Genomic DNA, 11692 nt, shown 5'->3' on the forward strand with positions numbered 1-11692 from the left:
CCTACCTATCTCATGTTATACCATCTCGTACATATGAGAGTATATATCCCTTTCAAAATTGGATACAAGTGCAGAATGTAGAATAATGGGCATGTTGGAGGTATAGAAGAGCTTGATTGGATATGAACCCTGCTGACCACGTGCATTCTTTGACCTCACAGGCAAAACCACACGGAAACCTTGGAAATAGATTAGACCAAGACCGTAGCAAGCAGGTTTGTGACATTTGGAAGATTCTGGCGATAAAAAGCCTCCCGGAGAGCCCGAACCTTGTCGGTTCGAGTTATCAGGAGATGGAATATGGCAATAGCAGCACCCTCAAATTCAGCTCCTCGTCCACTGTTAATAGTGGTGGGACTAAATGCTTTCCAGATAATATTTTCACTGCAAAAATATATACTTCTTCTTCTTCAAAATCATCAGAAAATACATTAATTTTATATAAGAGGAGAGCAGAATGAATAGTCACCAGATATTGGTTGCTATGAAAAGTGAAATTCCAGAGCCTAGACGGACCATATCCTTTCTGAAGAAGTTCATCTAAACATATGACAATGATACCAGCAAAGCAGAGCTGAATGACAATTAGAATGGCATTTCCAACTCCAAGTTGGCTAACCCTACCATACATGCCGGAGAGAACATAGGCAACAGCCTCACCCACAGCAATCAGTATGCCAAGTAACTTCTGAGCACCATTCCTGGAGGGAAAGTCATGATCATGATCATAATTAAGCAGCAAAAACAACAAACCAAAAAAGAAAGAAAGAAAGAAACTTTTCTTACAAGAGTGCGCGATCCTCACGCACATTATTGTCGACTTCAGTGATCTTGGAGCCAGCAAGGAGTTGCATGACGAGTCCAGAAGTGACAATTGGGGTGATTCCAAGTTCCATGACAGTCCCTCTGTTCGAAGCAAGAATAACTTTAATATTGAGATTATTCCCTCTTGACAGAAACTTCATACAAATTGGAGGCTTAACCCCAGCCAGAGCGAAAATAGAAGCAGGCAAAGTCCATATCCCATCCCCACATATTAAACCAGAAGCTACGGCAGGAGCTAGAGCATCTGCCTTGGCCTAGTTTATTTTTTCCCACACGAACAATATTAAGCTTCCAAGACACATATCAATGGCAAAATATTATCCTATATAGAAAGGCATTGCCATTGCCATTGGAAGTGGAATGAACCGTCCTATGCACTTATTTTTAATATGGACCGATCAATCTAAGCTCCAATTCATAGTTAAACCGATCAATAAGATAAGTAATTGATCGTACTAATCTTCTTGTAAGTCCTATGCACTTATTTTCTTTATTCATTAATTAAAAAAAAATAAAATAAAGCCCATAAAAGAATTGGTTCCAATTTGTACATGAATGTCATGAACTGCAGAAGAATGAATATTCAATTAACTCACCCAATAAGTTGATTCCTATGCAACCTTTAGCTACGAAGTATATATATAGTATACTGTATGTCATAGGGAGAGAATAATTGAAGCAAGTAGTAGGACTTAAATGACAAGTAATTTTTAGGTACTTTCGTGTACGGTAAGGTTAACTATAAATGTGAGAAGAAAGAGTACTATTTCACTATGTTTTGCGGATTGCAATTACCTAAATTTTTTTCATGATGGCTTAGATGATGTATTCAAAGGAATGCAGTATTTTCTGTTGATTGTAATCCATCAAATATTTGATAATTGTAGCCATAAATGCTTGCATGCGCAGTGTTGACATTAGCATTTATTGTGTTACCAAAATTTCACCGGACCAACTTCCAACCTCCAACCTCTACGGCTCCACCTCTGCAACACTGTGACTACCACCACAATGTCTCCACCCCTTCACAGACACGCTTCATATTAACTCACCTCCAACTCTTTATCCACTTCATCAATTATACGTAATCTCCAATGCCAACTGAGAATGTCAACAAGGCAACAACTCTGTTGGCATTTTGGATTGGATTGAATTTTGTTAGAATTTATAACAAATTATCTGTGTAAAACTGTGTTTGTGTCTTCCTTTTTTGTATAGGTATACAAGTAACAAGACAACAGTATAATGGGCTTAAAATTTGTTGGGCTTATACACTAACGACTCCCCGCGAAATTCAAGGTGGAGAATGAAAGACCAACTTGAATTTGGAAATAAGAACATCCTCGGGATGTGACTTGGTAATCTAATAATGTTTGCAAGTTGATGTTGACAAGATGACAATTAATCTCAATAAGTGATACAAGGAGTCCCAATTGTTATATTAATCTAGTTCTTTTGGAGTATTACGCAAGTGAGAGAATACCTCCTTTTAAAGTTGGAATTTAAATATTACGATTTTATAAATAAACACATACGCAAATTACTCATCTTGCGAACTTACCATTACTGCTAATATTTTTTTGCTTAATATTCATTAGATTGCTATTATCAAACGTAGGCTTTATAACAAAACTAACAGAGTAATATTATTCAAAACTAACAACTAATACTCATCCAAATCTAAGAAGACTTCTAATTAGTTAAGGTTGTTGCTGCCATCTTTAACTTATCCCAAGCAATTTCATGTCACCCGTAACAATATTTTACTCAATTTATATTTTCAAGCCGTCAAATTCTTCAACTAATTCTTATACTGTCAAATTCTTCAAGCAATTCTCTTCTTTGCCTTGAGAGATGATGCAACTGCATCCCACGAAGTTTAGAAGGTCCTACCTATCTCATGTTATACCATCTCGTACATATGAGAGTATATATCCCTTTCAAAATTGGATACAAGTGCAGAATGTAGAATAATGGGCATGTTGGAGGTATAGAAGAGCTTGATTGGATATGAACCCTGCTGACCACGTGCATTCTTTGACCTCACAGGCAAAACCACACGGAAACCTTGGAAATAGATTACAATTAGGAAGACCAAGACCGTAGCAAGCAGGTTTGTGACATTTGGAAGATTCTGGCGATAAAAAGCCTCCCGGAGAGCCCGAACCTTGTCGGTTCGAGTTATCAGGAGATGGAATATGGCAATAGCAGCACCCTCAAATTCAGCTCCTCGTCCACTGTTAATAGTGGTGGGACTAAATGCTTTCCAGCTAATATTTTCACTGCAAAAATATATACTTCTTCTTCTTCAAAATCATCAGAAAATACATTAATTTTATATAAAAGGGGAGCAGAATGAATAGTCACCAGATATTGGTTGCTATGAAAAGTGAAATTCCAGAGCCTAGACCGACCGTATCCTTTCTGAAGAAGTTCATCTAAACATATGACAATGATACCAGCAAAGTCAGACATGAATGATAATTAGAATGGCATTTCCAACTCCAAGTTGGCCAACACTACCATACCTGCCGGAGAGAACATAGGCAACAGCCTCACCCACAGCAATCAGTATGCCAAGTAACTTCTGAGCACCATTCCTGGAGGGAAAGTCATGGTCATGATCATAATTAAGCAGCAAAAACAACAAACCAAAAAAAGAAAGAAAGAAAGAAAGAAACTTTTCTTACAAGAGTGCGCGATCCTCACGCACATTATTGTCGACTTCAGTGATCTTGGAGCCAGCAAGGAGTTGCATGACGAGTCCAGAAGTGACAATTGGGGTGATTCCAAGTTCCATGACAGTCCCTCTGTTCGAAGCAAGAATAACTTTAATATTGAGATTATTCCCTCTTGACAGAAACTTCATACAAATTGGTGGCTTAACCCCAGCCAGAGCGAAAATAGAAGCAGGCAAAGTCCATATCCCATCCCCACATATTAAACCAGAAGCTACCGCAGGAGCTAGAGCATCTGCCTTGGCCTAGTTTATTTTTTCCCACACGAACAATATTAAGCTTCCAAGACACATATCAATGGCAAAATATTATCCTATATAGAAAGGCATTGCCATTGCCATTGGAAGTGGAATGAACCGCCCTATGCACTTATTTTTAATATGGACCGATCAATCTAAGCTCCAATTCATAGTTAAACCGATCAATAAGATAAGTAATTGATCGTACTAATCTTCTTGTAAGTCCTATGCACTTATTTTCTTTATTCATTAATTAAAAAAATAAAATAAAATAAAGCCCATAAAAGAATTGGTTCCAATTTGTACATGAATGTCATGAACTGCAGAAGAATGAATATTCAATTAACTCACCCAATAAGTTGATTCCTATGCAACCTTTAGCTACGAAGTATATATATAGTATACTGTATGTCATAGGGAGAGAATAATTGAAGCAAGTAGTAGGACTTTAATGACAAGTAATTTTTAGATACTCTCGTGTACGGTAAGGTTAACCATAAATGTGAAAAGAAAGAGTACTATTTCACTATGTTTTGCAAATTGCAATTACCTAAATTTTTTTCATGATGGCTGAGATGATGTATTCAAAGGAATGCAGTATTTTCTATTGATTGCAATCCATCAAATATTTGATAATTGTAGCCATAAATGCTTGCATGCGCAGTGTTGACATTAGCATTTATTGTGTTACCAAAATTTCACCGGACCAACTTCCAACCTCCAACCTTTACGGCTCCACCTCTGCAACACTGTGACTACCACCACAATGTCTCCACCCCTTCACAGACACGCTTCATATTAACTCACCTCCAACTCTTTATCCACTTCGTCAATTATACGTAATCTCCAATGCCAACTGAGAATGTCGACAAGGCAACAACTCTGTTGGCATTTTGGATTGGATTGAATTTTGTTAGAATTTATAACAAACTAGCCGCAGACCTACGCGATACGTGGGAATATATAAATATTTTGTAATGGGGTGTAATATATAAAAATTAACAATTATTTCAAATATTATTTTTTAAAAAAATTTTACAAGTATTTTTCATCTTTTTATAGCTACAAAGTACAAATATATCATACTATTATATTTTGTATGTTTGACTAATATCTTTTTAAGATGAACTATATTTTTATAACTTCTGTTGTAGTGTGTTATATTTGATATACAACTAAACTTTATAAGTTTCAAATTTATTATTCAAATTTCTCATCTCTTAAGGAATAATGAGATTATCATAATAATAAAAATTCATCACAAAATTACAATGTTATCTTAACAAAAATTAAAATGAAACAAAAGGAATAAAAGACATACTTTATATAATTTATTACTCAAAATTGGTAAGTATATTCAAATTCATAGCCATGTAGAATGTGTTTTGACATAAACTCAAAATCCTATTTCTAAAAAACTAAGTATTAACCCAAATCAAAATTCAACCAAAGCTTTAAAAGGGAGAGAGAAGACTTTGTAATGGGAAATAAATAAAAAATAAAAAAAATAAAAAATAAAAAACCAAAACACATATTTAAATATAAAAAACCATCAACCTTAATCAGAATTATAAGAAAGAGCAAAAATCCACAAGAGAGGGAGAGAGAGAGTATTTACAATTTTTTGTGTGGGGAAAATATGGATTGAATGGAAGAAATGATATCAAATTTATACAAAATAAAATGGGGAGAAGAAGAGTCAAAATATAATACAGAGAAAATGATGAAGGAAGTATGACTTTAAAGTAGAGAGTAGTGAGAAGATAAATACAATCAAGTAGAGAATAGTGGGGAGATAAAGAGGTAAAAATTTAATAGACCCTCACTTATACTAATTTCTATCAAAGACCAAATTGTCAAACACATGCCATCGATTCTATTCATGTCCACTACACACATTCATCAACGTGTCTATATACAGATCACGCACTTGCCATTTCATTTATTTTATCAATGTTTTGAATTTCCACAAAGAATCAAGATAGTGCATATACGAATTGTAAGTGTGTGAGTCACTTATATTATCATGATGTTGTGGTCAAAGTTAGTGGCAAACTTATTGAACTCGACCAATTGTTTTTGCCTCAGAGAAGATGGCTATTAGCATTCCAAGTCATGAAGTTTAAATGGCTATGGGAAATTATCATAATGTATCAGCTGCTATGCACCAAAAATAGCAGTTGCTCCTACCTTCATTGCATCACATCAGCTATATCATATTATGTTAATAAGGAAAGAAATAGAAAAATATGAAATTTAAAACTTAAGTATAGGAGTATTGTTAGGTTTTGTCTAAAACTCATGTACACAATATTCTAGACCTTCAATAGGAGACAATTCCAAAAAGAAAATCAAGTAGTTGAAAGAAAGTAGCATAATCCAAAATCTAAAACTAAAAACCCAACTGTTGTTCATGTACACAATATTATAGATAGATATTCAAGAATTAAAAACCAATTAGTTTCTCCATTCGCATAACAATTAGCTTAAAGCTAGATACTAATGGAATTTTAAAAGAATTCAGTTTTTTGAATTTCCTCACTCCTAAAATCCCAAACAATTTCTCAAAATCTGAACAATCCCAAAGTTGTTCATCAACCAAATAGGCCAACTAAGGTTCAAAACACAAAAATTCCAACCACAACACAACAATCTACTTAAACTGGTGTGCTTTGAAGAATTAGAGTTTCATTTAAAAAAGTTAAGTTAAAAAGATTTAAATTGTTACACCCCAAGTTCTGTACAACAAAAAAAAATTTAAGCTTCAAACTGTACTTTGTTTTCTCTTCCATTGGCCCACAACTTCTGGGACACCAAACAGTCCAATTAAATAATAAACAACAAATTATTAATATAAGGAAAGAGAAATCTTATATAGCTAATGTGTGTTGAACCATAAAAAGCAAATTATCAAACACCACCTAAGAAAAACAACAAATTTATTCCCCTTTCCTTCAAAAGGTTCTAAGAAAAAAAATAATTACCAATTGATTGATATGAAGTTCAATAGAATAAAAAGCTTCCAGTGATTGCAAGGCTTAATTGTTGATGTGGGGCCAGGAAATCGTACAGCCACGGCCCACTCCAAGCCAAGCCCAAATGGCCCAGTCCGAGGAGGGATGACTACCCAAGGCCAATTTGGGGAGCAAACCCTTCTTTGGCTTCGCGTCGAGGATCCCCTCGTCCTCGGCATACTAAGGATAACTATAGGGGAGGGCGAACAGACCTAGAGCCAGTTGTCATCTCAGCACTTAATACGTTCACCTAACCCTTCTGGCCGCATTAATGGGGATGCAACCCCCGGGCAGGGCTACATCGATCAGGGTGAACCACTTGAGCACGGATACGACCTCTGATGGGACAGGCGGCCAGAGGAGAGGCCAATGAATGATCAACAGAAAGAGGAAGAGAGTAATATATAAGAGAGACAAGCAAAATGTAATAGGGGGGGTGAAAGGAGGAAAAAAGCCTCCTCGGCCATGGGCCGAAGAGTATCCCCTAGTTGTAAATTGTTCCAAGTGTTTCTTCAATAAAGGGAAAGGATGTTCATGCTTTTATGACGCCGGTCAGCGCCTAAACCTTCAACCCACTCTCTACAAATTTATTGTTCTGGGTTCGTTGGGCCTATAACCAATCTCTTTTGGGCTTAGGCTACAAGAAAACTGACCCTACAATTGGCGCCGTTTGTGGGGAGGATTAGTGCGCCTGCCGGCACAACAGGCGACGGTTCAAAATAATCATTCTATGAAAGATTGATGGTGATCAAAAAAAAAAAAAAATTGAGACAGATGATTCAACAGCAAAGAAAAAGAGCTCGATATTATTTCATAAAAAAGAAAAGTTACAGATTACAATCAGAGGCTCAGGCAGGCGTGCTTCACAACTATTCCTACCAGCTAGTCCTACAATCAGAGGCCCAGGTAGACCCGCCCTAAAACTAGCTAGAGGGAAGTGTCAACCCGTGCTTTTATTAGCATCAAGAGAATGGGAGAACTTGACATTAAAAGCAGGGAAGGGGGAGGGCCAGCTTGTTTCAAGGCCACCAACAACTCCTTTCTAGGAGCGGCAGAGCTTGAACAAAGTGAGGAGCAGATGCAGGCGCACTGGGACACCCTCCCTCATGATGTTCCCTTTATTCTCTCCAGCCCTCACGAGTGTTGGCCGTTGGAGACGGCAACACTCGGGCACCGGCCATGACGTGAATTCACACATCTCCTCCGTCGGGGGGGCGCTCCGAGGAGAGACATTAGGTACTCTAACGACATCCCGCCGAGCCACCATGCATGGCACCATCGGGGTTACGCCTAAACTCTGCCGCACCGGAAGCCCAGTGGGGGCTGCGACCACAATGGCTCTTGGCACGGATGTCCTCAAACCCGCCCAAAGCTGCCCCATATCTACTGACTCCAGTCACAATTCCAGCGAGGTTATTAAAGGGGCTGGGGGAGCTGAAGAGGTGTGTTCTTTTTGTTTGTGTTGGGAGGTTCATGGTGTGTGAAGAAACCTTCCCCCCGAAAAGTCTTATATAGGGGATAAATGTTGGTGAGAATTAATTCACGCAGAATTCGAAGAGAAAGTTGTCAACAGTGCTAGTTATGAGGCCACCAAATTCCAAGGGGGCCGTAGACCGTTGGATTCGTGTTAATTCACGAGGACATTAATGAGGGTGCGTCTCGCGTACCGAAACGTTAAGCGCGGAACACGAACGGCCAAGGGACGCTTTGTAAGTGAGGAAATGAGGGCTCGAGCTGGAGGCGAGATCAACGCCATGTGTAAGATCAAAATTCGACTCAAGGAAGAGTCATCTCCAGTAGAGCAATCCGAAGACAAACCCCTGCTTACAGAAAAATGAAAGCGTTAGATAGAACCAAGGCACTGCATGGTCCTCGGACTCAGGCCTATGGGGAAACTACTCGCTCCTCTATGCCTGGGTACTAGACAGAACCAAGGTATTGCATGGTCTTCGGACTCAAACCTATGGGGAAACCAGATACTTACAGAGAAATGAAAGCGTTAGACAGAACCAAGGCACTATATGGTCCTCGGACTCAGGCCTGTGGGAAAACTACTCGCTCCTCTATACTTGGGTACTAGACAGAACCAAGGTATTGCATGGTCTTCGGACTCAAACCTATGGGGAAACCAGATACTTACAGAGAAATGAAAGCGTTAGACAGAACCAAGGCACTGCATGGTCCTCAGACTCAGGCCTGTGGGAAAACTACTCGCTCCTCTATACCTGAGTACTAGACAGAACCAAGGTATTGCATGGTCCTCGGACTCAAACCTATGGGGAAACTAGATACTTACAGAGAAACGAAAGCGTTAGACAGAACCAAGGCACTGCATGGTCCTCGGACTCAGGCCTGTGGAAAAACTTCTCGCTCCTCTATACCTAGGTATTAGACAGAACCAAGGTATTGCATGGTCTTCGGACTCAAACCTATGGGGAAATTAGATACTTACAGAAAAATGAAAGCGTTAGACAGAACTAAGGCACTACATGGTCCTCGGACTCAGGCCTGTGGGAAAAACTACTCGCTCCTCTATACCTGGGTACTAGACAGAACCAAGGTATTGCATGGTCCTCGGACTTAAACCTATGGGGAAACTGGATACTTACAGAGAAATGAAAGCGTTAGACAGAACCAAGGCACTACATGGTCCTCGGACTTAGGCCTGTGGGAAAACTACTCGCTCCTCTATACCTGAGTACTAGACAGAACCAAGGTATTGCATGGTCTTTGGACTCAAACCTATAGAGAAACTTAATACTTACAGAGAAATGAAAGCGTTAGACAGAACCAAGGCACTGCATGGTCCTCGGACTCAGGCCTGTGGGAAAACTACTCGCTCCTCTATACCTGGGTACTAGACAGAACCAAGGTATTGCATGGTCTTCAGACTCAAACCTATGAGGAAACTAGATACTTACAGAAAAATGAAAGCGTTAGACAGAACCAAGGCACTGCATGGTCCTCGGACTCAGGCCTATGGGGAAACTACTCGCTCCTCTATACCTGGGTACTAGACAGAACCAGCGTTAGACAGAACCAAGGCACTGCATGGTCCTCGGACTCAGGCCTATGGGGAAACTACTCGCTCCTCTATACCTGGGTACTAGACAGAACCAAGGTATTGCATGGTCCTCGGACTCAAACTTGTAGGGAAACTAGATACTTACAGAGAAATGAAAGCGTTAGACAGAACCAAGGCACTGCATGGTCCTCGGACTCAAGCCTGTGGGAAAACTACTCGCTCCTCTATACCTGGGTACTAGACAGAACCAAGGTATTGCATGGTCCTCGGACTCAAACCTATGGGGAAACTAGATACTTACAGAGACATGAAAGCGTTAGACAGAACCAAGGCCCTGCATGGTCCTCGGATTCAGGCCTCTGGGAAAACTAACCGCTCAATCAGACCATTGCGCCGAACAGAACAGAGGCGTCGCGTAGCCCTCGGACTCAGGCCTACAGGGAGGCCAACTGCAAAACATCCCAAGTTAGGAGAGGGCCAAGCCCCATAGGGCCCTTGAGACGCGAGAGAGCTGCCCATGCACACGTTCTCTCTCCTTATCATCGTTACTGGCGCAATTGACCGACATGCAATTCAAGCTAAAGTCATACAGATCTAGGGAAGAAAGGAAAAGCAGGCAGGGCGTACACAAATAAACAACTCAAATGAAGGGAAATCAAATTTGCATTACAACGATGAGTTCGTAAAAATTGCATGGCAAGAGCCACAGTACATAGAAGAGAAGTATAACATAATAAAATGACAACGTGAAAGCAGGACGAGCCGAGACGCCGAGGAGCCTACTCCTCTTGCTCCGGCTAGACAGAGGCAGCCCCTGAACCCTCCGAGCCCTGGCCTGAGGGGATAGTCTGCGGGGGTACGGCAAGAGCAGCTGTTTCCTCAATGGTGGGGGCTGGATCATCGGAAGGGATCTCCACTATCTCTGGGGGCATCTCCTCACTCGAATGCTCCCCCAGTTCGGCTGCTCGCACTTCTTCAGTAATCTCCCCAACCTCAGGGTCCTCAAGGGCGGCCTCACGGATAGCGGGGGGATAATACACGTTCTCCGCCTTCCACAGATCGGACGCAGCCTCCACCCCAGCTTGTTTGAAGGCCTCAGCCCAGACCTGGAAACAATATCGCCTACACACTCCCGGGACTTGAGCCTTGTAGTCGGCCTCTACTGCAGCCACCCCATCAGCGTAGGCTGCGGCTTCGGCCTCCTCCTTGGCACGCTCGGCCATCTCCTTGCCATGATCAGCCTCGTCCTTGGCTCGCAGGGCCTGGTCCCTGGCCCACTCCGCTGCCCTTTGATTCCCCTCAGCCTTAGCCACGTCAGCCCGCAGGTCAGTAATCAGATCCCTTGCGATCCGCAGTTGCTCCTCCGCCTCACGTAGGCGCCCCGTCTGCTCCGTGGCCTGGGTCTGGGCGCCCTTAAGACTAGACAGCGTATTATCCCGCTCACTGGTCACCTCCTTCAGAGCCTGTCAAGCCTTGACGAGGTCAGCTTCGGAATTTTTCAGAGTATTGGTGGCCTGGTATCGCCAGTCGCGCTCCTTTTTAAGGACCTCCTTATGGTCGTTTGTCACCCCCTCCAACGCAAAGATAGCTTGGACGGCCTGTCAAAATGACCAATGTGCGATGAGCCTCATAAGAGGAAAAGAGTGGGAAAAGAATTGAGGTTATAGCCCTTACCATCCCCACATATCGCTTAAGGCTGAGGAAGACCTGCTCGCTCGTCAATGAGTCAAGCTCAGCCATGTCCGCTGGGAGCAGCAGGCTCCTCTCCAATGCGTGTGCCACGCGCGTACCCTCGCCTTCGTTGAAATCTCTAAGAGAGGCGTTATCCCTCAATGGCTCCCCGCAGAGCAT

The 11692-nt window shown here is 41.3% G+C and overlaps 2 pseudogenes; both read right to left on the minus strand.

Annotated features, from left to right (window-relative positions):
• On the minus strand, window positions 1-1175 carry LOC111991895 (protein transport protein Sec61 subunit alpha-like; annotated as a pseudogene).
• Window positions 1176-2728: 1553 nt separating this feature from the next.
• LOC136067109 (uncharacterized) lies at window positions 2729-11692 on the minus strand (annotated as a pseudogene).

The sequence above is a fragment of the Quercus suber genome, unplaced genomic scaffold, assembly GCF_002906115.3.
Source record: "Quercus suber isolate HL8 unplaced genomic scaffold, Cork oak 2.0 scaffold_58, whole genome shotgun sequence".
In the NCBI taxonomy this organism is placed as follows: Eukaryota; Viridiplantae; Streptophyta; class Magnoliopsida; order Fagales; family Fagaceae; genus Quercus; species Quercus suber.